The sequence below is a fragment of the Sarcophilus harrisii genome, chromosome 2 (genome assembly GCF_902635505.1).
Source record: "Sarcophilus harrisii chromosome 2, mSarHar1.11, whole genome shotgun sequence".
Lineage (NCBI taxonomy): Eukaryota > Metazoa > Chordata > Mammalia > Dasyuromorphia > Dasyuridae > Sarcophilus > Sarcophilus harrisii.
Window position 1 is genome coordinate 596682875 of NC_045427.1, and position 27377 is coordinate 596710251.

General features: G+C 34.0%; 1 long non-coding RNA gene across 1 annotated transcript in view; it reads left to right on the forward strand.

Annotated features, from left to right (window-relative positions):
• LOC116421928 overlaps positions 1-27377 on the forward strand; it is a 43392-nt gene that overhangs the window by 10091 nt on the left and 5924 nt on the right. The window contains exon 3 of the long non-coding RNA XR_004232522.1: positions 14034-14069. This is a non-coding gene — a long non-coding RNA (uncharacterized LOC116421928). The remainder of the gene's footprint in view (positions 1-14033; positions 14070-27377) is intronic.

Below are 27377 nucleotides of genomic sequence, written 5' to 3' on the forward strand. Positions count from 1 at the left end.
AAGGAATTACAGTCAGGATTACTCAGGATCTGGCAGCTTCTACAATAAAGGATCAGAGGGCCTCGAATACCATATTCTAGAAGTCAAAGGACCTGGGATTACAAAAGAATTAACTACCCAGGGAGATTCAGCATCATCTTTCAAAGGAGGAGATGGAGCTTCAATGAAGTAAAAGACTTTCTGTCATTTCTCTTGAAAAAACTAGAACTAAACAGAAAATTTAAGCTACAAACGCAGGACACAAGAGAACAATAAAAGGGAGAAAATATATATTTAAAGGTTAATCTGTTTGCATCTCTAGATAGGAAAACAATATCTGTAACTCTTGCAAACTGTATTTGTCATTGGGACAGACAGAGAGAAACAACATATGGACTAAGGGTGTGGTGGTGAATGGTCCCTGATGTGTTCACATCAAAGAAAAAGACATTAAGGAAAGGGAAAAGGTCTGCACTGGAAAAAGAAGAAAGGGGAGATATAATGGGATAATTAGTTCACATGAAGAGGTGCAAAAGATGTATTACACTTGAGGGAAAGAAGGGAGAGGGATGATGATTGTCTGAAGCTTGCTCTCAATAGTTTTAGATTTAAGAGGGAATAATTTAATCATTCAGTTGGGCATAGAAATTTCTCTAACCCTACAAAGATGTAGGAGAGTAAAGGGGAAAGAAAAGGGAGGGGCAGGAAGAAGGGAGGGCAGAAACACTAGAGAAAAAAGGTAAGAAAAATGGGGAGGGGTTGATAGAAGATAAAATAGTGGGTGGAGTAGGTTAAAAAGACTTCTAAGAGAATGCGGGGATGATAAGAGATCAGGTAGTGGGAGAGATGAGTAAAAAAAAACACAACTAAAGATATGGTAGAAAGAGATCAAAAGTATAAACAGGAGGAAAAATAGGATGGAGGGAAGTACAGAGCTGTTAATGTGAATGGGATGAACTCTCCTATAAAACATAAACAAATGGCAGAGAGGATTAAAAAACAGAATCCTTGGCCATCTTCATCAATGAGATGAACCAAATCAGTTCCAATGGAGCAGTAATGAATTGAACCAGCTACACCCAGAGAAAGAACTCTGGGAGATGACTAAGAACCATTACATAGAATTCCCAATCCCTATATTTTTGTCTGCCTGCATTTTTGATTTCCTTCACAGGCTAATTGTGCACTATTTCAGAGTCCGATTCTTTTTGTACAGCAAAATAACTGTTTGGACATATATACTTATATTGTATTTAATTTATACTTTAACATATTTAACATGTATTGGTTAACCTGCCATCTGGAAGAGGGGGTAAGGGGAAGGACGGGAAAAATTGGAACAAAAGGTTTATCAATTGTCAATGCTGTAAAACTACCCATGCATATAACTTGTAAATAAAAAAAAAACATAATCCTACAAGATGTTGTTTACAAGAAACACATTTGACAGAAAGAGATACATACAGAGTAAAGGTAAAAAGCTGAAAAAAATTATTATGCTTCAGTTGAAGTAAAAAAAATTATCTCAGATAAAGCAAAAATAAAAACAGATCTTATTAAAAGAGATAAGAAAGGAAAGTACATCTTGATAAAGAGTACCATAAATAATGAAGTAGTAACAGTACTAAATGTGTATGCACCAAGTGGTAGTGCAGGCAAATTCCTGAGAAGATTTTAAGTCAGTTACAGGAAGAAACAGACAGCAAAACTATTGTAATGGAGGACATTAATCTTCTCCTCTCAGAATCAGACTAATGTAACCACAAAATAAATAAAAAAGAAACTAGGGAACTTAATAGGATCCTAGAAAACCTAGATATGATAGGCTTCTGGAGAAACTGAGTAGAAACAGAAAGGAATACATCTTATTCTCAGTAGTACATGGCACCTTCACAAAAATGGACCATGCATTAAGGCAAAAAACCCCTCATAATCAAATGCAAAAAGGCAGAAATAGTAAATGCTTCCTTTTCAGACTGCAATGAAATAAAAAATTATATTCAATTTGAATTTAATTGAACCAATTTGAAATTAAATAAGTAAAAAAAGTCTAAAGAATGAGTGGGTCAAACAACAAATCAGAGAAACAATGCATAATTTCAGCCAAGAAAATGACAATAATGAGCCAACATACCAAAAGCTATGGGATGCAGCCAAAGCAGTTCTTAGGGGAAATTGTATATCTATAAATAGCTATATAAATAAAATAGATAAAGAAGAGATCAATGAATTAGTCATGCAACTAAAAAGGCTAGATGAAGAATAAATTAAATCCCCCAATTAAATAACAAATTAGAAATTTTGAAACTCAAAGGAGAGATTAATAAAATAGAAACCAAGAAAACTCTTAATCTAATAAATAAAAGTAAGAGTGAGTTTTAAGAAAAGAGCTCACAAAATAGATAAACCTTTGTTTAATTTGATCAGAAAAAATAAAGGAAAAAACCCCAAATCACCAACATCAAAAATGAAAGGGGTGAATTTACTACCAATTAAAAAGAAATTAAAAAAAATAATAAGAAGCCATTTTGCCTACCTCTATTGCCAGCAAGTGTGAAAATCTAACCAAAATGGATATATGCTTACAAAAATACAAATTTCCCAGGTTAAGAGAAGTGGAAATAAAATACTTAAATAGTACTATTTTAGAAAAAGAAATTGGGCAATCCATTAACAAACTCCCTAAGAAAAACATTTCCATGGCCAGATGGATTCACAAATGAATTCTACCAAATATTTAAAGAACAATTAATTCTAGTACTATGTAAGCTATTTGCAATAATAAAGAAGGAGTACTGCCAAATTCCTTCTGTGACACAAATATTGCACTGATATCAAAACAGGAAGGGCCAAAACAGAAAAAAAAATATTACAGACCAATCTCCCTAATGAATATTGATGCAAAAAATGTAAATAAAATATTAGCAAAGAGATTACAGCAACTTATTTATAGGATAACACACTATGATCAATTGGGGTTTGTCAGGGATGCCAGAAATGCAGGGTTGGCTCAATATCAGGAAACTATTACATAATTGAACATATCAATAACAAAAGGAGCAGAAATCATATGATAGGCTCAATAGATGCAGAAAAAGCTTCTGACAAAATACAGCACCTTCTATTAAAAATACTAGAGAGCATAGGGATAAAGGGAGCTTTCCTTAAAATAATAAATAATATCACACAGCTAAGAAGTATTAAGTGTCTGAGTTCATATTTGAACTCAAGTCCTCCTGACTTCAGAGCCAGTGCTCTATCCACTGCACCATCCAGCTGCCTCTCAAGCATTATTTGTAATAGAGATAAGTTGTACACATTTCCAATAAGATCAGGGGCAAAACAACGATGCCCATTTTCACCACTATTATTCAATATTGTATAAGAAATGTTGACTTTAGCAATAAGAAAAGAAAAAGAAATTAAAGGAATTACAATAGGCAATGAGGAAATAAAACTATAACTCTTTGCAGAAGATATGATGGTACACTTAGAGAATACTAAAAAAGCCATCCAAAAATCTACTGGAAACAATTCACAGCTTTAGTAAAGTTGCAGGATATGAAATAAATCCATGCAAATCATCAGCATTTTTATATATTACTTATAAAACCCACCAGTAAGAGATAGAAATAGAAATTCCATTTAAAATTACTGTAGACAAAAATAAAATACTTGGGGGGTTTACCTGTCAAGACAAACCCAAGAATTATATGAACACAATTTACAAAACTCTTCTCGCACAAATAAAACCAGATTTAAAGAATTGGAAAAGTATCAGTTGTTCATGGAGAGGCCAAATTATTATAATAAAAATAACAATTCTGCCTAAATTGGTCTGCTTGTTTAGTGCCATACCAATCAAACTGCCAAAGCATTATTGTATAGAATTAAAAAAAAAAGTAATAACAAAATTCACTTGGAAGAACAAAACATCAAGAATATCAAGGGAATGAATGAAAAAAAATACAAAGGATGGTGGGTTAACAGTACCAAGCCTAAAACTATATTAAAAAGCAGCAGTAATCAAAACTATTTGGTACAAAGAGAGTTACTGATGTATTTTAATAGTTTCCCAGAACAGAAAGAATACATGTCTTTTAAGGTTTCTCCTTCATAAGAAGGAGTCAGTGCTTCAGGAAGAGCCAGCAGGTGAGCTAGATAAAGTTTATTATCTTTTGTTTTGTGGGCAGTTTGAAAAAAACTATACCCTGAAAAAGCAGAGTAGATTGCCAGAGTAGTCTGACCCATTAAAAAGATATTAGTGATGTTGGTGGAGGAGAAGAATGTCAGTCAACAAGCATTTATTAAATACTTGCTATGTGCCAGGGACTGAACTAAGTGCTAGAGATACAATGGGAGGCAAAAATCAGTTCTTGGTTTCAAGGAGCTCCTAGCCTAATGGGGAAAATAATATGTAAACAGCTATGTGCAAATAAGGTAAATTGTACGTGTGTGTATATATATACACACACATACATACATACACATGAGTAGCTAGGTGGTGCCATTAATACACAGTGTCAGGTCTAGAATGAGGAAGCCTCATCTTCTTGAGATCAAATCCAACCTCAGACACTTACTAGTTGTGTGAACCTGGATAAGTCATTTAACCTTATTTTCCTCGATTTTCTCATCTGTAAAATGAGCTGGGGAAGAAAATGGAAAAGTACCTCAGTATTTCAGGAGGGAGGGAGGGAGGAAGGGAGAGGGAGAGAGAGAGAGAGAGAGAGAGAGAGAAGGAAAGAGAGAGAGAAGGAAAGAGAGAGACACAGAGAGAGAGAAGGAAAGAGAGAGAGAGGAGAGAGAGAGAGAGAGAGAGAGAGAGAGAGAGAGAGAGAAAGAGAAAGAGAGAGAAAGAAGGAGGGATGGAGGGAAGGAAAAAGGGAGGAAGGGAATAAGTGGAAGTCAATAGCTTTAAGGGGAGCTAATAGGCTTCTCCTAGAAGGTAGGAACTTGAGGAAAACTAAAGGAGCCAGGAAGAGAATTCCAGTTTTGGGGACAGTCAGTGAAAATACTCAGTGTCTGGAAATGGAGTATACTGTGCTAGGAAAAGCAAGGAGTCCAATGTAATTGTATGGTAGCGTATATGGGGGGAAGGGGAGGATAAAGTGTTAGAAGATTGGGAAGGTAGAAGGGATCTAGCTTTAAAAAGGCTTTGAATGTCAGAGCATTTTATATTTGATCCCAGAGGAAAACTTAGTAGACTAACAAACTGTGCCTATTTTACATATAGGGAATCTGAGGACTCAAGTGACTTGTTCATGGTCACATAACTAGTAAGTGTCAAAGGAAGGATTTGACTCCTGATCTTTCTGATTTCATCTCCAGCACTCTTTCTATTATACTAATCAGCCTCTTGAATGATAAATATGTTGAAGGAAGGAGGAAAAGCATTTCCTCATTTGACCCTACCCCCATTCAAAATTCTGAATTTAGTGAACCACAATCTAAACACAAAGTCAGTGAAACTGAACTGAATCAGATGAGAATGCCTCAGAATTAGGGACAATGAATTATCTTTTTAAGTCTTCAAGAATAATCTTCCTTTTTTTCTTTTCCCCAATATACCACCTAGTTAAGTCACTAGTTTTATGGAGCTTTTCTTTCTCTTATGGCTAGACCATCTTGCCACTGTTTAACTGGCTTATATTTCTACCCTCTCATCATCGTTTCATAGCCATACTCTGCCCAAGTTTCCTTAATTTTTTTGACTAAAGAGCCTGTTCTGTGCTAAATAAGAAAGTTTAATCAGGCTAACTAGAAAGGATCCCTATTTTCCTAAACATCAAATAGCTATAAACCACCCCCATCATTTGGAAATTATATGAAATGGATAAGAAACATATGTATGAACTCTTCTTGGAAAGCCACAAGTTTAATATTTGAGAGGAAAAAGACTGACACAAAATGTGTTTTATGTTTGGCTGAGTCCAGAACATCTGAATCTGAGTTTGAGCTATTGAGATCACCTGGAACTTTGATGGATGACTCAGAGTATAGACTATAGTCTTTTCATTGGTTCCTGCTACTTTGTGGCATTGGGAAAAGTTTTGGCATTTGGAGAAACTCATCCAACTATTAGCTTGAAAGCCCCAAGTCAGTGAATATGGGTTCTAAATTGGAGATGTGCCTGATTTCATCAGTGCAGCAGATAACATATGTCTACTCAGATTTACTACTAGATTACAACATCACAGACATGTGGGAGAACTGAAAGTTCATTCTCATCCTTGTCTTTGCCTGAAGTTTTGTCTACATAGCTGAATGCATGGCAAACTTTTGTGACTTTTTTATCTGAAAAATCAATCTCTATGTCAGTTCAGTGCAGAAGTAAAGAAGATTTTCCTGGTTGTTGCAAGCATGTGTGATGACTAGTTCTCAGGCAATAGATGGATCAGCCAAACTAGAAAAACCCAGTTACACCAAACGAGCTGAGGGAAAATGGGATGAAATTAAGGATAGCTGCAATACCATCTAGTAGTCTTCCAGTTTGGGTACTGATAAATGGTCATGTAAGACAGCTTAGATAGCTAGGTAGATCTGAAACCAAGAGACAAATACAAAAGGAAGGAGAGGTAAAAAAGAATTATAGAAGCTAAGGTGAGAAGTCCAAAATTTGGGTGTTATCCAGGCAAATAAGAGGTAAAGGGCCAAACATTTGTTGGAGGGGATCAAGTTGATCTGATAATAGTTGACTAGGACCGAAATTTTCAATATAAGATAGTCAGGATCAGAATATTACTCAAAAGTGCAATTGGGAGATGAATGACAAGGTCAGGAACCAAATTACTAAGAGCCAAGTATCACCTAAGTTAGAGTAGAAAACATATGGGGAGGCAAAGAATTAGGTGCATGACTTGGGGAAGCTCCCTTAGCAGCTCCAGTTCCTTATCTTTAAAATAAGGGAGTTACTTATGGAAATACATTAAAAATGAGTGTTCATGTAAAACCTATAATAGATTGTCTGCTGGTGTGGGAAAGAGGGACATAAGAGAGGGAGGAAGAAAAAATTTTGATGAGTGTTCATGTAAAACCTATAATAGATTGTCTGCTGGTGTGGGAAAGAGGGACATAAGAGAGGGAGGAAGAAAAAATTTTGGAACTCAAAATTTTACAAAAATTAATATTGAAAATCATCTTTATATGTAATTGGAAAAATAATATACTATTCAAATAATTTTTAAAAAATAAAATAAAATGACAGAGTAAGACTGGCTATCACTTTAACATCTAATGAATCTATGAACCACTAAAGCAGGGCTCAGGCTAGATTTGGGATTTTTTCCAGAGTTTTGGATGGAATTGAAGAGAGATAACAATTTTAACAACAATAATAGCTAGCATATATTTAGAACTTATTTGATTCTCACACCAATCCTGGGAAATTGGTATTTTTGTTATCCCCATTTTACAGATGAGGAAACTAAGTCAGACAGAGATAGAGAATAGAAAAAGAGAATCAGAAAAAGTTAGGGAATATATTTCTATTTTAACATAACTTCTGCTCCAGAACAATGAGTTCTCTCAGGAAGGTTGAGAGGAAGGTGTCACCTGAGAAACTGAGACTCTTCTGTCACTGTCTCAAGATTAATGTCTCTTCTTTGAGTTGCAGAGTGGCTACTGTGTTCAGATTTGTACCTGAGAATTATTACTGTATGATGAATTCTGAGATATTTATTACCTAAAAAATGTGTGTATGAATCATCATGAACAATTCCCTGAAGGTACTGGACTGACACATTGTTAGAACACTCTCCCTAAAACAGTACTAGGTCCCAGCAAAAAAAAAGTATTAAAATTAGATGGAAAATATTATTACTTGTTGTCATTGTACTTTAAGAACAAAAGAAGATTATAGAGGAACAAGAAAAAAGCAACCAAAGTGAACAAGAGAATGGACATATATCACAAAGACTGGGGATCTTTAATCTGAAAAGGAAAAAAAAATACATAGAAGACAGAACAAAAAGAGACATTTTAGTTCAATTTTATTTTTGTTTTTTACCTCATCCCTGAATACCTGAATAAGGGAATACTCATTCATATTTGAAAGGTAACTACCCCACAAACTGGAATTACTACATTACATGTCAGACTAATTACCCCAAGAAATAAAGATCACTAATGAAGTAAAAATCCTAAGATTTACAAATACTGAGGAGGAAATCATAAAGACCATAAAAGAAAATTATATGTTTGACACATGTATCTATCTTTGAGAGTAAAATCAGGATTACTTACCTGATCTCTCACAGAAGAGTGAATATAAAGGACCATTGGCTTAATTAATTTAAGTATTATGTGTCAATCAAGTTGCAAATCTTAAAGTGTTTTATTATGCAAATATATATATATAAATATATGTATACAAATATGCAAATAAAGTGATGTTGACAGTGAAAAAAAAAAAAAAGAGTGATTGTGGCTTAATGAAGGAAGCACCACTCTTGAGGCCAGAAAAAATTTGATTTGAATCCTGCCTTAGACAATTGCTGAATGACCCCTCCCCCAAATCACTCAACTGCTAGGAGCTTCAATTTCTTTACCTAAAATGTGTTAAATAATAGGAAAAAACAATATATATATATATTATTTTTATAATTTATAATATAATATATTTTATAAGTTAGAAATTTAATTCAATTAATTTAATTTAATTATAATTAATATTAATTAAGCATATACTTTATTAATATATATTATTATAATTTATTATATTATACACACATACTCACATACACACATACACACACACACACACACACGGTCCATAAGGGCAATTTAAGGAAGCTACTAAACTTTCACATTGCCCATATTATACAAATAACTCCAACAAAACCCATAATCAATAGGGACTAGAGATGTGCTAGCAGATGTTAAGCAACTTTCAAAATTATGGCACACTTTTAAGTTTAATTTATGCATTCTTAAATCTAAGCAATAAACAAAACAATACATTGAGGCCTGATTTGTAGTTTTATGAATTTCAAAGTGTTAAATGCTCACAGTGGAAATTGAACAATCAGCTTCCCTAAGAGGCCAGCGAGCCCCGGATTAGAATTGTCATTAGGCATTATCAATAGGCCATATTCCATGTACAATGATGTCAAGTTGTTGAAGGTAGTCTTTTTCAACTACTTCTTTATTGAAGAGTAATAAACAGTTATTCATGGCTTCTGAATTTTCTCCTGCCTTATTTAACATGGTCCTGCATAGAGCAAATTCAAGGTGAATAAGCAATCTTTTTATCTATATTCAAATAGCTCCTTCTTACTTAGTAATTTTCTGTCAATCTACTAGTCACTAATCTTCTCCAGCACTTGATTAGCGGGAATCATGTCCCCATTTATTTGCCATTTGGATGCTGAATTGGACTAGAAAGATGGAAGGTAACAAAGATGAGGGAAAGAGCTCTGACTCTCAGTTATTGGTTTTTCTGGTGGTCAAACCACACAAATGTCAGGAAAAGGGCAAAGTAGCTTCCACTAATGTGTTGTCTTGGTCACCATCAATGAGGTGTTTTATACCTCACTGGAAAATGAGATGGAAAAACAGTGGGTCATGGGAAAAAATGGCTCTGTCCAAACATAAAAACTTTTCCAAGACAGCTTTTTTTCAGGATATTTCAGCTTTATTCAATGTTATGGTGCAGCTTAATCTATCATCAAACATTTATTTTGACAGCGACATCTCAGGTGGTCAAACACTCCATTGGCATTCACTATGTACTTAATCTGGGTGCATTTTTCATCAGTTATGTATATAAAAATGATTAGCAATGGGAAAGAAGTGGCATAAGAGATATTTCTCATGTTTACAACATGTCCCATGAAATCTCATTGCCACTGTATAAGAAGAAAATTTTTTTTGGTCTATGGGCTGGAAGCAGATTCTAAGGCTCATGAATCCACAAGTGCCCAGTCTGTATTTCTAAGTTTATTTCTTCTCAAGTTCATGTTTAAAAGTCTCTATATAACACAGTGCTAAGGAAATAAAATGTTGTTTACATTGCCAAAGGAACTACATGTTGGCAAGACATACCTTAATAATGAAAGATGATGGGCCAGGTTCTCATAGCACAGCCATTAGCCCTGAAACCAAGTTTGGATTTATATACCATGGGCAGATCAGACTGATCAGGACTGAAATATTTGGACAACCTGAAATATCCTGAACTACTTTTCTGGTTCTCAAAGGCCAGGGCATAGAGCATGGGGCCCTGCTGAGGGGTGCCTTCTTTTAGAGCAGTCACAGTAAATCAGCTATATTTCAATGGCATAATTCAATGTATTTGCTTTAATGCATATATAGGAAGGGGTGAGGTACATACAATTAGACGGATAACTTTTCCATCTGTCTACATCTGAGAGGCAATGTGACAGAGCAGAAAAATTACTGGACTGACAGAAATCCTGCATTCTAATCAGAACCATAAGCCCCATAGGTGTCAGAATTTAGATATCTATGATTGTGTTTGAATTCCTTCAAGTACCATAGAAAATACTGAGCTGAGCACCTAATTACTAGGAAATAATCGTTAAACTAAGAAGATACCAGATGGGGTGCTTCTTTCCAGTACTCTTACTACAGATGATCATCACCTTGGCCTGTATCCACTTCCCCTTTTCTCTTGACAGATATCCTATGGTATCTAAGTATCTTTGCCATAGATTGTATAATTGTGTCTCTCTCCTTAGAGGATTTTAGGTCTCTTCCTATTTTCTTCCTCTTCTTAGTGATATGAAATCATTCATTCTGATGGGGGTGAACCCTGAAATTATCCAAACTCTCGTTTTAAAGGGTCCACCCTTCAGGGCAGTTGGGTGGTCTCATTCAGTGGAAGATCTTGGCCAGGGATATGATTGCACCCTCTATTGAGTTGAAGATTAGTCCAGAACCACTCCCAGCACCTCAAACTCCCAAGATAAGTAATCTCTTTTCAATTGAGATCTAGGCCCAGGCCACTGACAATATTGAATGAATCTCATTCAATTTTGAATTGAAGCTCTAGCCTCAGATGGTTAATGAAGGACAATTCTGAACCCTGAATATTTGCAGAAGTCCTAAACAGGATAATGCTTGCTAAGGAAGCTATCTTAGCAAGCTGTCCTCCCAGGACTTTTTGCCCACTGGTGAAGCTATCATCTTCTCAGTGTTAACCTTTGCTATCTTCCTAACAGGACCTTGCCCACTAAGAAGTCTGTCTTCCTAGCAATTTCAGTTCAGGTACTAGTTGGACTAGATGACATCTGTGGTCCTTTCAAATGCTAAGATTATCTGATTCTGTAAAAATGAATAAAAAAGGAACTTTTGGTTCACATGACCAAAAAGATGGTGGTCTATACATTCTTTCTGATCTCAAACTCTCAAAATTCCCTAAAATAAGAGTTAGGCAAAAAATGCAAAATAATTGTAAGGTATTTTTAAAGGTCAAGACTCCAAAAAGTCTGAGGCAGTAATCTAATGAATTAATAGCTATGAATATTAATTCTTTTTTTCTTTTTTAATAATTTTATTTGCTTTATTAGATATTTCCCAATTACATGTAAAATTTTTAATAATCAATTTAAAAAATTTCAGTTTCAAATTCTCTACCTCCATCTTGCCACTCCTTCCTCCTTCAGAAGATACATAATTTGATATCCATTATATAGGTGAAGTAATTAAAAAAACATTTCCTTGTTCTCCATATTTCAAAAAGAAAACACAAAAAAATTAAAGAAAAATAAGAAAGTTTTAAAAATATTCTTCATTCCACATTTAATGTTCATTAGTTCTTCCTCTAAAGGTGGATAACATTTTTCATCATGGATGCTTCAGAATTGTCTTGGACCATTATATCCAAGATCAGAGTAGCTAAGTCTTTCATAGTTGTTCATTCTTGCAATACTGCTGTTACTGTTCTCCTGGTTCTGCTCACTTCACTTTGCTTGAATTCATAGAAATCTTTCCATCTTTTTCTGAAACCATTCTACTTGTCATTTCTTATAATACAATCATATTCCATCACAGTCATATATCATATTAGACATAATATCCCAATTGAAAAGCATGCCAATTGTTTCCAACTGTTTGCAACCACAAAACAGCTACTATAGATTTTTTGTGCAAACAAGTCATTTCCCTTTTTTCTTTGTTCTCTTTGGGATACAGATATAGTAGTGGCATTTCCAGGTCAAAGGGTATAAATAGTTTTGGAGTCTTTAAACCATAATTTTAAATTGTTCTTTACAATGATTGGAACGACTTCATAACTCTACCAACTAAGCATTAGTGTATTTGATACCCCCTCCAGTATTTGTCATTTTCCTTTTTTTTTATAATATTAGCCAATATGCTATGTGTGAAGTGGTACCTGAAAACTTTTAATTTCCATTTTTCTAGTTAGCAGTCAGAGCATTTTTTCATGTGACTATGGTAGCCTTGATTTCTTCTGCTGAAAACTGTTGATTTCCTTTAACAATTTATTAATTGGGTAATATTTTTTTGTGAATTTAGCTTTGTTTATTTGAGATACGAGACCTTTATCAGAAAAACTTGATGCAAAAAATTATTTCCCAGTTTCCCATTTTCCTTCTATTGTTTTGTTTGTACAAAAGCTTTTTTAATTTCATGTAACCAAAATTATACATGGAACTTCCCATGCTCCTCCATATCTCCTGTTTGATCATAAATTCTTCCCTTATTCTTAGATCTGATAGGTATATTTTTCATTCTTTCCTAATTTCCTTATGACATCACTCTTTATGTTTAAATTATTTATCCATTTTGATTTTATCTTGGTGTGAGACATTGGTTTATGCTTAGTTTCTTGCAAACTGCTTTCCAGTTTTTCCAGAATTTTTTTTTTGTCAAGTGGTAAGTTTTTACACCCAAAGCTTAAATTGTTGAGTTTGCCAAACATTATATTACTATGGTCAACTGTGTATTATGTACTTAATATATTCAATTGATCCACCAAGCTATGTATTAACTAGTGCCAGATTGTTTTGATGATTTCCACTTAGTAATATAATTCAAAATTTGTTAATGCTAGGGTACCTTTTTATATTTTGTTTCATTGATTCTCTTTATATTCTTGACCTTATATTCTTCAAGTTGAATTTTGCTATTTTTTTTCCAGTAATATAAAATAATTCTTTGGTAGTTTTATTGGTATGGCACTGAATAAGTAAATCAACTTAAATGGAATTGTCATTTTTATTACATTGGCTCAGCCTACTTGAGTAATTAATATTTCTCTGGACTTTTTAGACTTGTCTTTATTTGTGTAAAAAATGTTTTGTAATCACATTCACATGGTGCCTGGATTTGTCTTGGCATGTAAACATACAAATACTACTGTCTGCAGTTAGCTTAAATGGAACTTGTCTTTCATTTGCTGCTGGATTTTGTTGGTAGGACACAGAAATGCTGGTGATTTCTGAAAGTTTACTTTTTATCCTGACACTTTGTTAAAATTGTTTCAGCTAGCTTTTTAAAAGTTGATTCTCTAAGATTCTTTAAATATACTATTATATCATCTGCAAAGAATGGTATTTTTATTTCTTGAGTATTTTTATTCCTTCAATTTTCTTATTGCTTATTTTTTCTTCTGCTTCTAACATTTCTAATACAAGATACTACTTATTATTAAGGGAAAATTTGTATTTCTAAACACATATATCAATGAAAAAGATAAAGAGCAAATCAACTAGTTGGGCATAGAACTAAAAAAATCTATCTATTCTTGTACTTTCTAGTGTTTTGAATAGAAATGGGTGTTATATTTTGTCAAAGTCTTCTCTTTTGCATCTACTGAGATAATCACTTAAGTTTGTTCATTTTTTTATTGTATTATTGATATGGTTAGTTACACTTATATTTTTTCCTAATATTGAACAAGATTAGAATTCCTGATTTAAATTCCACAAGGTTGTCACAGTATATAATCTTTGTAATATACTGTTCTAATCTTCTTGTTAGCATTTTATTTAAAATTTTTATTTTAGATATTCATTAAAGAAATTGACCTATAGTTTCTTTCTCTGTTTTTGTCTTCCCTGATTTAGACATCAACACCACATTTATGTCTCAAAAGGAATTTGGTAAGACTCCTTCTTTGCCTATTTTTCCAAATAGTTTATATAGTAACTGAGATTAACTGTTTCTTAAATGTTTTATAGAATTTACTTGTAAATCCATCTAGTCCTGAGGATTTTTTTTGAGGGGGGAGTTCATTGTTGGGATTTTTGAATTTTTTTTTTCTAAAATAGAGTTATTTACATATACTTATTTCCTCCCTTGTTATTCTGGGAAGTTTATATTTTGTAAATATTCATTCATTTCACTTAGTTTATCAATTTAATTGATATCAATTTAACTGGTATATAACTGGCAAAATAATGTCTAATAATTGTTATAATTTCATATTCATTGGTGGTAAATTCACTGTCTTCATTTTTGATAGTAGTAATTTGGTTTTCTTCCTTTTTTATCCAATTAATCAATGATTTATCTATTTTGTTTTTTTAATATATAAAACCAACTCCTAATTTTATCTATTAGTTCATTTTTTAAAATTTCCAATTTTATTAATCTTTTCTTTGATTTGGAGATATTCATTTTAGTGTTTAATTACAAAATTTTAATCTGTTATTTTTCTAAGATTTTTTTTTAGTTCTTTGCACAACTAATTAATCTGTTATTTATCTCTTTTATTGATATGTATTTAGGGTTGCAGATTTTTCCTTAAGTATTGCTTTGGCTGCAACCCACAAATTTTGGAAAATTGTCTCATTCTCATTATTGTTATTACTTTCAATGAAATTATTGTTTCTATGATTTGTTCTTTTGCACACATTCTTTTGGGTTAGATTATTTAGTTTCTAATTAATTTCTAATCTATAGCTCTTTATTCAGTGTAGTTTTTATTATATTATAGGCTAAAAAGGATACATTCTATATTTCTGCTTTTCTGCATTTGGTGTGATTTTTTTATACCCTAATATATGATCAATTATTGTGTAAGTTCTATGTGCAGCTAATAAAAATCTCTATTCTTTTCTTTCCCATTTGGCTTTCTCCAGATACCTATCATATTTAACTTTTCTAAAATTCTAATAATCCTCCTAATTTCTTATTTATTTTGTGCTTAGATTATCTAGTTTTAAGAGGGGAAAATAAATAGTCTAGTTTTATTGTCTATTTCCTCCCATAATTCATTTAATTTTTCCTTTAAGAATTTGGGTGCTGAGGGAGAGCCAAGATGACAGAATAAAGGCAGAAACTCACCCAACCTCTCCCCCAGACCACTCCAAATTCCTTTAAATAATGACTCTAAACACATTTTGAAGCAATACAACACCCCAAAAGATGAAATAGAACATTTTTCAGCTGAAAGACAACTTAGGTCAGCAGAAAAGGTCTGTAGGGTAGGGCTGCGTCTGCACAGTCCTGACTCCAGCCCCAGATTCAACACAAGCCCTGACCCAGATGCAGCCTTAACCAGATCTCTGAATCAATGGTAGTACTGGTGGCTTCCAGACTTCTCATATCAGAGACACCAAAGAGGACTTGCAATATCAGCAGAAAAGTCTGTGGATCTAGTGTGGGAATCTAATATGTAATCCCAGTGCAGGTTGTACCAGGGCAGCCAGGCTCTGGCCCCATCCCAGCATCCCTGCCTTAGCCCAGACCACAGCATCAACCAGGCAGGACCTCATAATCACAAGTAGTGCAAGAAGATTCTGGATTTCTCACCCTGAGCACAGTTGGGAGGATTTGCAAGGTCAATGGAGAGAGTCTGTGGCAACAGTGTGGAAGTCAGTTGTGGAATGTACATTCCCAGTGTAGGCCTCTCCAGTACAAGCCATGTAGGTGCAGCCCCGGCCTCAATTCTGGAGCCAAGCATCAGCAAAACAGAATTCTGCTGATTTAGCACACTAGATCTTACAGTTTTATTGAGGCCTGGACACTCCTAACAGTTCCAGGGAAGAATAGGGCTTGTGATCAGATTCTTAGAAAGATCTCTGAAAACAGTTGTACAAAACTCTGAAGTTTGAGATAGTGCACCTTCCACCCTGGAAAAAGAGCTCTATTTTAACAAAGTTAAAAGCCAAGTAGTAGGCTAGGAAAGTGAGCAGACAACAAAAAAGTTTCTGATCATAGAAACTTACCATGGTGACAAGGAAGATCAAAACACACACTCAGAAGATAATAACAAAGTCAAAGTTCCTACATCCAAAGTCTATGAGAAAAATGAGAATTGGTGTCAGAGCATGGAAGAGCTCAAGGATTTGGAAAATCAAATAAGAGAGGTAGAGGAAAAATTAGGAAAAGAATTGAGAGTGGTAGAAAAGGAAATGCAAAATCTAATGAGGAAAAGAATGCCTTAAAAAGCAAAATTGGCCAATAGGGAAAGGAGATAGAAAAGTTCACGGAGGAAAATAATTCTTTAAAAATACATTTGAGCAAATCAAAATTAATGACTTTATGAAAAATCAAGATACAATCAAGAAAAACCAAAAATTGTGAAATATCTCATTGGAAAAACAACTGACCTGGAAAATAGCTCCAGGAGAGATAATTTAAAAATTATTGGTCTGTCTTAAAGTCTTGATAAAAAAAATAGACATCATCTTTCAATAAATTATCAAGGAAAACTGTTCTGATATTCTAGAACTGGAGGATAAAATAGAAATTGAAAGAGTCCACTGATTACTTCCTTAAAGAGATCCCAAAATAAAAACTCCCAGGAATATTATAGCCAAATTCTGGAATTCCTAGGTCAAGGAGAAAATATTGAGAGCAGCCAGAAAGAAACAATTATAGTGGAGCTACAGTCAGGATTCTATATGGGGAAATGTAGTCATTCAATGAAATGGAGGATTTTTAAACATGTGTGATGAAAAGACCAGCACTGAGTGGAAAATTTGATTTTCAAATATAGGACTCTAGAGAAATATAAGGAGATAATCAGGAAAAAAATATCATAAGGGAGTTAATAAGATTTATCTGTTTACATTCCTACATAGGAGGATGATACTTGTAATTCATTAGAACATTCTCATTATTATGGCAGTTAGGAGTATATAGAAACAGAGGGAACAAATATGAGGTGAATATGAAGAGAATAATATCTTTTTAAAAAATATAATAAAATTAATGGATGAGAGAGAAATATATTGGGAGAAAGGGAAAAGAAGACATGGAATAGTGCAAATTATCTGCCATAAAAAAGTCAAGGAAAATGTTTAAAGTAGAAGTGAAGAGGGGGGGAAAGGAGTAAGAGAGTGAACCTTACTTTAATAAAACTGGTGCAAAGAGGAAATAACATGTATACTAAATAGGGGAATAGAAATCTATCTTACCCTACATGAAAATAGGAGAGAAATGGGATATGGGAAGGGGGGAAGGAAGATAAAAGAGAGGACATATTTGGGGAGGGAGAGATTAGTAGCAAAATACTTTGGAGGAGAGATAGAGTGAAAGGAGAGAGAGAATAAGTGGGGGAAATACAGTTAGCAATTGTAAATATAAAAATAATTTCATTGGTCTGATAATTCTGAAATTTAGTATGATATTCCTTGGAGTTTTCATTTTGGGGGCTCTTTCAGGATGTGATTGGTGAATTCTTTCAATAGTATTTTGCCTTCTGATTCTAGGACATCAGGGCAGTTTTCCTTGATGATTTCCTGAAAGATAATGTCTAGACTCTTTTTTTTATTCTGATTTTCAATAAGTCCAATAATCTGTAGATTGTCTCTCCTAAATCTGTTTTCCAGGTCAATTGATTTTACAATGAGGCATTTTACATTTTCTTCCATTTTTTCATTTTTGGGGTTTTGTTTGACTGATTCTTGAGGTCTCATTGAGTCATTCATTTTCATTTGTTCAGTTCTAATTTTTAGTGAATTATTTTCTTTAGTTACCTTTTCTTTTAGCTGCTTTTGTATTTGGCCAATTGAATTTTTAAATGAGTTGTTTTGTTTCTTGGATTTTTCCCCCATTTCATAAATTCTGTTTTTAAGTTGTTTTCTTTTTCCATTTCACAAATTCTGTTTTTCAAGGAGTTAGCTTATTTTTCCATTTAAATCTATTTTTTAAGGAGTTATATACTTTTTTCATTTCACTAAGTCTATTTTGTAAGGAGTTTTCTTCAGATAATTTTTGTGTTTCCTTTTCCAAAGCCTCTTGCAAAGTTCTCATTTCCTTTCTCCATTTTTCTTCTAATTCTCTTTTAAGATCTTTTTTGAATTCTTGCAAGAGAGCCTTGTGAGATGGAAAGCAAATCATATCACCCTTTGGGGCTTCATCTGGAGACAATTTTCTTTTAGTCTCCTTAGGTTTTGAAATCTGTACTTTTTCTCAATAAAAACTATCTATGGCCAGAGTTCTTTTTGCTTTTTTGCTTATTTTTTTTTAAAGGTTGAGGTCTGCTTTTAGAGCAGAGGGGAGATTGTCCAAGCTTCCTTTATAGGAAACAGTTCTGAGCTGTGTCAGTAGTAACTAATTTCTGATGCTGGGTAGATATGGCCAGATCCCACAATATGCTGGGGTTTAGGAGTTCAATATTTGCCTTTTGTATTAGTGTTGTATGTCTTACAATTAATCTGCTGTTCCAGTGGCTTGCAACCAGGATAGAGTAGCCAACACTGCTATAGATTCCTCCAGGCAGATTCCCCAGCATGGAAAGCCACACTGCCCTAGATCTCTGCACTGCCTGTGGTTGGGTGTTTGCACTTGGCTGCCTGTGCTTGGACCACCTCCCTTCATGCCCAAATGAAACAGACATTTTCTGAGGATCTTTCAAATTATCTTCTGCTAAAAATTTGTTACACTCCAAGTTTTGTGGGTTTGCCACTCCAAAATGAATTCAAAGGCTTGATTTTCTTTTAATTTGAGGGATATAGGGATAACTCAGAAAAATACATATCTCCTCTCTTCCATCTTGACTCTGCCCTCTATAAAAAGAATCTCTAAATAAGTTTCTCTGATAATGCCTCATTTCTCAAACAGAGGGAACTGAGTCAAAATTATAAAAAGTAAAAGTCATGCCCCAATTGATAAATGATCAGAAGATATGATCTGTGCCCAAAGGGCTACAAATTCATGCATATCCTTTGACCTAGCAACAGCACTACTTTATATCAATACCAGAATAGATTTTTTTAAAAAAGGAAATTGATCTATATGTGCAAAAAATATTCATAGCAACTTTCTTCTCAGGACAAACAAATTGGAAATCAATGGAAAGCCCATCAATAAACTGTGATATATGTTTATGATGGAATATTATTTGTGATCAGGATGCTCTCAGGGAAAAAAAATACTTGGAAAGTCCTCCATTAATTTAAACAGTGAAATGTACTGTATACAAAGTAACACCAATGTTCTGGGGTGACCAGCTGCAAATGACTTTGGTATTCTCAGTAGTACAATCATCTACAATTGCTCTAATGGACTTATGATTGAAAATCCTATCCATACCCACAGAAAGAACTGATTGTGTCTGAACATAGATTGAAAAATTCTCTCTTTTTCTTTCTTTTAAATTTAATTTTTCTTGATGGATTTTATTTTCATTAGAGTAAGAGATGTATAGTTTTTTTTATAGATTGATTTTTGTGGAAATGTTTTGCACAACTTCACAAGTGATTTCTCACCCAGTTGTGGGTGGGGATGAGGGAGAGAATCTAGAACTCAAATATTTTAAAAACAAATGGAAAATTTTGTTTTGAACATAACTGAGGCAAAAAAATTAAATAAATAAAACAAAAAAAGAAAGGAAAAAATAATTTGGATGCCATAGTATTTAATGCTTAAATGTTTAGTGTTGTTATTACTTCATGTTTATGGTGAATTTTAGCAATATGCAGTTTCCCTGCTTATTCCTTTTAATTAAATGTATTTTTAATGTTCTGTGTCAGCCTTTACTCTTATATCACAGATCTCTTTCTGACCTGTGTTGTTTTGGGCTAGAAGCATGTCTAACTTTGACCTTTTATTGGCTCTTCCACTTTAGAATTTGATTTAAGAAGTTATTTTTAAGTTTTTGGAGGGGAATACTCAGCTGAGTGCTTCTTCTCTTTCATCATTTTGGCTCTGTCTGAGGAAGTCAAGTCAATGCTAATCCTTAATTTCTGACACCTTCACACTTCCTCCTTCCCACACTAATCACCATGCTCTGCCATGCCAACACAATTTGGACCATGTACTTGTACTCTTGTGTCAACTCAGTAATTTATTTGCCACTGTTGTAGTCTCTCCCAACATACTTTGCCTTTGCCTCTTTTGGTTGATATTATTAAGTGCTTACCATGTACCAGTCACTCTGTTAAATGCTATATTTCAACATTCTTTTACAACAGACGGAGGAATATGTCTTCCCCCCTCTATTCCTAACTTCTTCTGTGGATGTAGAGGTAGAAGCAACTCAATACTTGTTTATCCTAGAATGACAGTATGATGAGCCCTCAGTCAAAGAACCAAATAAAAGAGGGAGGGGGAAAGAATAACAATAGGCCTGAAAGAAAGAGGAATGGCATCTATTTGGGGCAAGTTCTGTGCGTGTGCATGCACACACACACACACACACACACACACACCCTTCCAGAAGTACCTTGGAACAGGAACTAAGTCCAGTGAAAAATAAACTCTTCAAAATAGTAGAGACTTGAACAGCTTTGAAGTTTATCTCTGGAATTTCCAGGGGGGAAAAAGCAGAAAATGAGTGGTAGAAGAATATAAGCAAGAAAAGATTAAAATTAGCTAAGATTGTGAAAGGAAGAAAACTCAGTTAAAAAAAATTGAGCCCAAACAGATAAATTAATAGAGAATCAAAAGAAAAAGGCTAATCATCTCTGGGATATTTAAATGGTCCAAACAACTATGAATAAACATTATAAGACAAAAAAATTAATTCTGGATGAAAGTAAATATCTTTTGGATCATGGAATCACTAAGAATATTCCCAAATAATTCAAGAGAAATAAGAATTGTGAAGATAGACTATATGACTAATGCAGCAAAAATAATTAGCAGACTAGAAAAACCTATAATGTGTGATAGTAAGTCTATCCAAATAGACAGAAGAACAACTGATTGGGAATACAACTATGCTGAAGAAAAAGACAATCTGGAATAAAAGAAGAAAAAACAATAAAATTAAAAGAACAGATGTTCTCTTATATAAACAAAGTATGTTGATCTCAGGATAGGATTCACAAAGACAACTTAAGAAGCACAAGTTTCCTGAAGAATCAAAACAACATTTTCAGCATGATGCAATATATAATATAATAAAACTTCCAGAACTCCAAAACTTTTGAAAATAGAAAACAACATGCAAGATTCCACAGAATGCTTCCAGAAAAACAAACAAAACACCATGTTGAAAAGTGTGAAACACAGTGGTTCAGATGAATAATTTCAATGATAAATAAGTCAAATGCCAAGGAGAAATACCTTCAAATATAAATAAAATATAGAAATAATAGATGAAAAAAAATTTGAATCACACAAAATTAAATTGCACCTACAAGAACAGCAGGAAGACATGGAATAATGTATTCTGAAGAGCAAAGTTCAAGGTGCAATCTAAAGTGATATATATTTGCAAACCTGAGTTCTAATTATGAAAAAGATGAATATTCTATAAAAGAAAGTAATTTAAACATGCCTATCAAGAAAAGAAAAAGATGTGAGAAAATTAGCTTTCCAAGCACATCAGAAAATAAACACCACTACCAAAAAAAGATCTCTGCCTATTTCTCTTTATCTCTGTCTCTGTTTTTCTGTCTCTCTGTTTCCCTCACCCCATCACCCATTTCTCTCCTTTCACTTTCCTCACATTCTCTTTTATTTTATCTCTTTCCCCTCTCTTATTCTTTCCCCCTTCACATCATACTTACCTTGCCTTCCCCTTCCCCCTTTTGCTTTTCCTGCCCCTTCTTCTTCGCCTCCTTCTCCTTCTCCTCCTTACACTTCTTCTTCTCCAAAGATGTATTCCATCAACTCTTCTCTTTGCTTATGTTAGTTCTTGGTATACTAGTTCTTCTTTGTCCCCTCATTTCTCAGTTCCTTTTATGTATTGTCTTCCACTTTGGAATGTCTGCTACCTGGAGACATAGAATGTCCTCCTTTTCCTGTATTTGAATTCCAAACACTTGGCACAGTGAGTAACACATAGGAACTACTTAATAAATGTTTGTTCACTTGTTGGCTTGATTTACTCCTTCATTATATTTCCCTTCTCCAAATGAACTAATATGCACAAAATATATCCAAGGTTGTGATGGGAAGAGGAGAGTCTAGAAGTTAGGAGAAAATTTAGAGTCAGTCAGGATTTAAGACTTTTACATGGTAGTCACAGACTATAGTTAAATAGACCCATGTACAACTAGGTAGCATGTCAGAAATTTTAAAGCAAAGTTTCAATGAATCCACTAGGACAAATAAAAAAAGTTAGCTTAAAATGGAACTGAAACTGCTACTTGTAAATATCCATCGTGACTCAGAATCAGATAAATGCACTTTTATTTTGACAACTAAAATGTTTCTTGATCTGAGCCTTAGTCTAGTACTTGGTTTCAAAAGAATCATTTGAAGGGAGGTCATGAGCTTCTTTTTTAAAAACAATTTATTCAAGCTTTTTATTTTCAAAACATGTGTATGGATAATTTTTCAACATTGACCCTTGCAAAATCTTGTGTTCCACTTTCCCCTCTTTCCCTCCTACTCCCTTCCCTAAATGGCAAGTAATCCAATATATGCTAAACATGGTAAAAAGATATGTTAAATCCAATATATGCATACATTTCTATACAATTATCTTGCTGCACAAAAAATAGATCAAAAAGGAAAAAATGAGAAAGAAAACAAAATGCGAGCAAACAACAACAAAAAGAGTGAAAATGTTATGTTGTGATCCACACTCAGTTTCCATAATCCTCTTTCTGGATGTAGATGATTCTCTTCATCACAAGATCATTGGAATTGGTCTGAATCATCTAGTCGTTGTGAGATCATGAGCTTCTAAAGACTCAGGTTTGGGATGGGAGTTCTTTATCTGCCTAAGCAGAGCATTGCTATTTTTTTTATTCCCAACATAAGGCAAGTTGAGAAGCCAGATGTCTTAGCATGTTTTATAAATTCTTTCTCTTCAAATTGGCATTATGCATGGAGTTTTCTAGCCCCCAAATGCCTCCATTAACCACAATTCTCCAGCAACTCTTCAGGACATTTGCTTAGCCCCATATCATGTGCCAAATTTCACGAAGTTTCATTCAGCTTGCTCCATACAGCATTCCAAGTCTCTCCAGTGAAAGTGGCAAACCAGCAGTCCTGTTCCATCAATGTTGGATTTCCATTATTCTGAAGCCCTTGCTAGTGATCCCTCCCTCAAATATGTTCTTTGTCCTGAACTTTGCTCCAGGGATTCTTTCTTGGTAATAGATTTAAATAACTGATTGACTTAAGACTCAATCTTCTCTCCCATCCTTGTTAGTGGCTCCAGTGAAGCTCTGAACTGGGTTAAGTCATGGGATTTTGTTTTTTATGAAGTGTGGTTATTTTCAGTAAGCTTTTCAATCATGCCTCTGTAATTTGAAAGCACTTTTGTTCAGGATATGTGGCCTGTTTTATGTTGTCTTATTTGTGGTTGGACTGTTTGCTTTTTTATATAATTATAAGGCTAATACCACAAGGAAACGAAAATCTAACCCAAGTTTTGTTTTCCTTGCTAAATTAAAAATGAAATCAAATCTATTTAGCTGTTGCTTAAACAAGGCAGAAAAGCTTGTTGAGGGAAAGGGGAAGGCTAACATCTCTAGAGGCTGCTTGAAGTCTTCTCTGTGTCTACAATACCAATTTAGAGACAGTTTAGTGCTTCAAAGACATATAACTGCTCCTTAAGGTGCCTCAGGTATGACCCAGGTAGCTACCTAAGTGGTATAGTGACGAGAGAGTCTAATTTGGCATTAGAAAAACCTGAGTTTGAATCTTCAAATTCTTTTCCTTGAATCTTCAAGCCTCAACTACTTCATCTGTAACATATCTCAAAGGACTGTTGTGAAGTTTAAATGAGATAACATATGCAAACCTTAGATTTCTAAATAAATGCCAGCCAGAGGTACTTCTGAAATGAAAATAAAGCTTTCCTGGTTTCATTCTGAGTCTCCCACCTGAGAAAGAACCAGAGCTAGATTTTCTACCCTGTGCAAAAGTACACTCATTTCTTTCCATTCCCTCTGTCATTGGAATCATTAACAATAGTTTACATGTATTAATTCATTGTAATTGAATTACAATGAAAAGTTGAACATAGATTATTCCATATCTGTGTTTCTACTTAATCAATGTATCTATCAACATTTATTAAATGTCTACTATGTGTTGGGCACTGTGCTGAGTGCTGGGGACATGGAAAGAGACAAACAATCTAAGAGGAGATACAATATATAAACAAATGATACAAAATAAATTATATAAAACTATGTGACATAATTAAGTTGGGAAGACTTCCTGTAGTTGAGATTTTAGTTAGGATGTAAAAGAAGTCAGAGAAGTCAGTATTTGGAATGGAGAAAGAGTATTCCAGGTATGATGAACAGCTAGAAAATACTCAGAGCAGAGAATAGAGAGGCTTTTGTTGTGGAATAGCTAGGAAGTCAACGTCACTGGATCAAAGACTACAATCTCTTGGGGAGTAAGGTATAAGAAGACTGGAAAAGTAGGAAGGGGTTAGGTTATAATGGACTTTAAATGCCAAACAGAACAGCTTATCAACTGGTAGGTAAAGAGAGACAACATAATGAGACTTGCAGTTTAGGAAAGTCATTTTGGAGGTTAAATGGAGAATGGATTGAGTAAAGAGAGACTTGAGGTAAGTAGACCCAAGCAATTATTGCAATAGATAAGGCATGAGGTGATGAGAATGAGAGGTGGTGATGTCAAAGGAGAGGAGAGGGCATATTTAAGAGATCTTATTTAGTCATTTTCAGTCACCTCTGACTTTGTGACCTTATTGACAGTGAAAGATAGTGAGGAATCCAGGATGACTTCTAGGTTGGGAGCCTGAGGGATTGGAAAGAGGGTGTGATCCTCTCGTAGAAGGGAAGTTGGAAAAGGAAAGTGCTTAAAGATTTGTATTGATAGTTATAATGTTTTTTGGTGTTGTTTTCTTATTAATGTGGTTATTGGGTAAATTAGGAGTTTAGCATAAAAGAGCCACTTGCAAAGACAAGAAGTTCTGGGTTCCTCTGACAAGTACTAGTAAAATGGTTTTTAATTTTGGTCCGGGTTGCAGAGAACTGATCCCAATCCAGTTCAGAAAGTGCTGACTGTTGAAGGGAGTTTCCTCATCTGGGAGCTCTTAGGATTTCTATACTAATGAAATCACAGGTCTGTTCTCCATCTACAATTGTATAAATTGTTCTCTTGATTCTGCTTAATTTACCTTTAAACTTACGAGACTTCCCATAACACTTTGAATTCTTCATATTCAGTTTTTTTTGGATTATTTTGCTCTTGACCTATATGTTTTCATTGATGTAGGCAATTCCTCTTTTATTAATAGCCTTTTATTTACAGGTTATATGTATGGGTAACTTTATAGCATTGACATAGGCAATTCCTCTTAAGGAAACTCCTCTACTGAAGAAAATTTTCCATTACACTTATTTTTCTCACTTTGTTCAATTCTGCTACAATAGATGGATATCCAGTTTGTTTCCACAAAATATACTACTATACTTTGGATACATATAGGGCTTTCTCTTACATCTTTAACCTCTCTGGAATATATGGCACATGCAGAGTGGTGACAACATAATACAATTCCAAATTGTTTTCTAGAACAGTTGAATCAAATTATAGCTTTATCCATCTTTCCATAAACTCTCCATTTTGGCCTTCTGTTAGTTTTACAAATCCATGGTTCCTGGCTGATGGGTTAAAGGTACTCTTGCACCTCTTCTGTGTTCTCCAAAGTAAGCTTCTCTTCCATATCACAGTATGATTCCTCAAGACAAAATAAAGTGCTCTGTTCTTTCCCTTTGTCAGCATTCCTAGTCATGGTTTCTTTTACCATTTCCTTTTTTAGTTTACCCCCTGAGACAAGAGTCACTGTTCATTGAAAATATTTTGGTGCCATTTTGATGGTAGATATACTATTTCCTGCCATACCAACTTGAGAAAAATAGCCTTGAGAAAGATTAAATCCATTTCTCTTAGATCCAATGACTCCTTCTATCTTGGTCCTTTGCCCCAAGTCTACCATACTGGCAACTTCCTTTACTATGTGGTTAGCTGATTATAACCCTCAATAACTGGAACATAAGCAGGCTGTTTTTCCTGGACCCATTAATCTTGACAATTTGGAGGACAATCTCTTTCTTCCTTCTTGGGCTTATTTCCTAAGTCACTTTCTTACTATTAAGGGAATCTGAAGGACAAAATTTTTCAGGGAGATCTCACCTCTAAATTTCTTTTTACTTTTTAAATTAATTCCATTTCTCTGTTTCATATGCTTTCCTTTTTCCCAATCTACACCATTCTTCATACTTCTTTGTATATTTAGCTTTATGCCTGCTCCTACTAATCCAGATGACTTTAGATATGTCTTAGGAATATATATTCCTTATAAATCTGCATGGATGGGATTGGAGGGGATTTTCATTTCCTAAGTCTGCTTCTTGGTCTTATCCATAGAGATCTGTGAACCCTAACTTTATACTCATACTGGTTGTTTCACTAACAGATACTGGTCTGGAGCCAACAATCTGAATCACTGGACTGTTTCTCCATCACTGGCTTGGATAAAAACATTCTTGAATTCTTGTAGATTGGACAAATTTTTTTATATATTTGAGATATCAAATCTTTTTCTGAGAAATTTTCTATAAATTACCTTCCTCCCAAATTTTCTGCTTTCCTTCTGATCTTGGCTATATTTGTTTTATTTGTACAAACCTTTTTAATTTAATGTAATCAAAATTATTCATTTTATATTTCACATTGTTCTTTATCTTTTATTTATTCATAAATTGTTCACTTATCCATAAGTCTGGCAATATGTTCTAATTTTTCTTATAATTTTCTTCAAATTTTCTTGTAATCTCTTTCTTTATATCTAGGTCATATATATCAACAATTTATAGTTATATGAAGAAATACTTTAAAATGTTATTGATTAGAGAAATGCAAATAAAAGCCCCCAAGAGATTATTTTACATTTATCAGATTGGATAAAATGATTGAAGGAGAAAATAACAATTGTTAGAGGAGATGCAGAAAAAATGGGACTCTACTTCACAGTTTTTGTTACTATGAATTAATCCAACCACTTTGGAGAGCAATCTGGAATTATACCCAATAAATCATTAAACTGCCTGTACTCTTTGATCCAACTATCC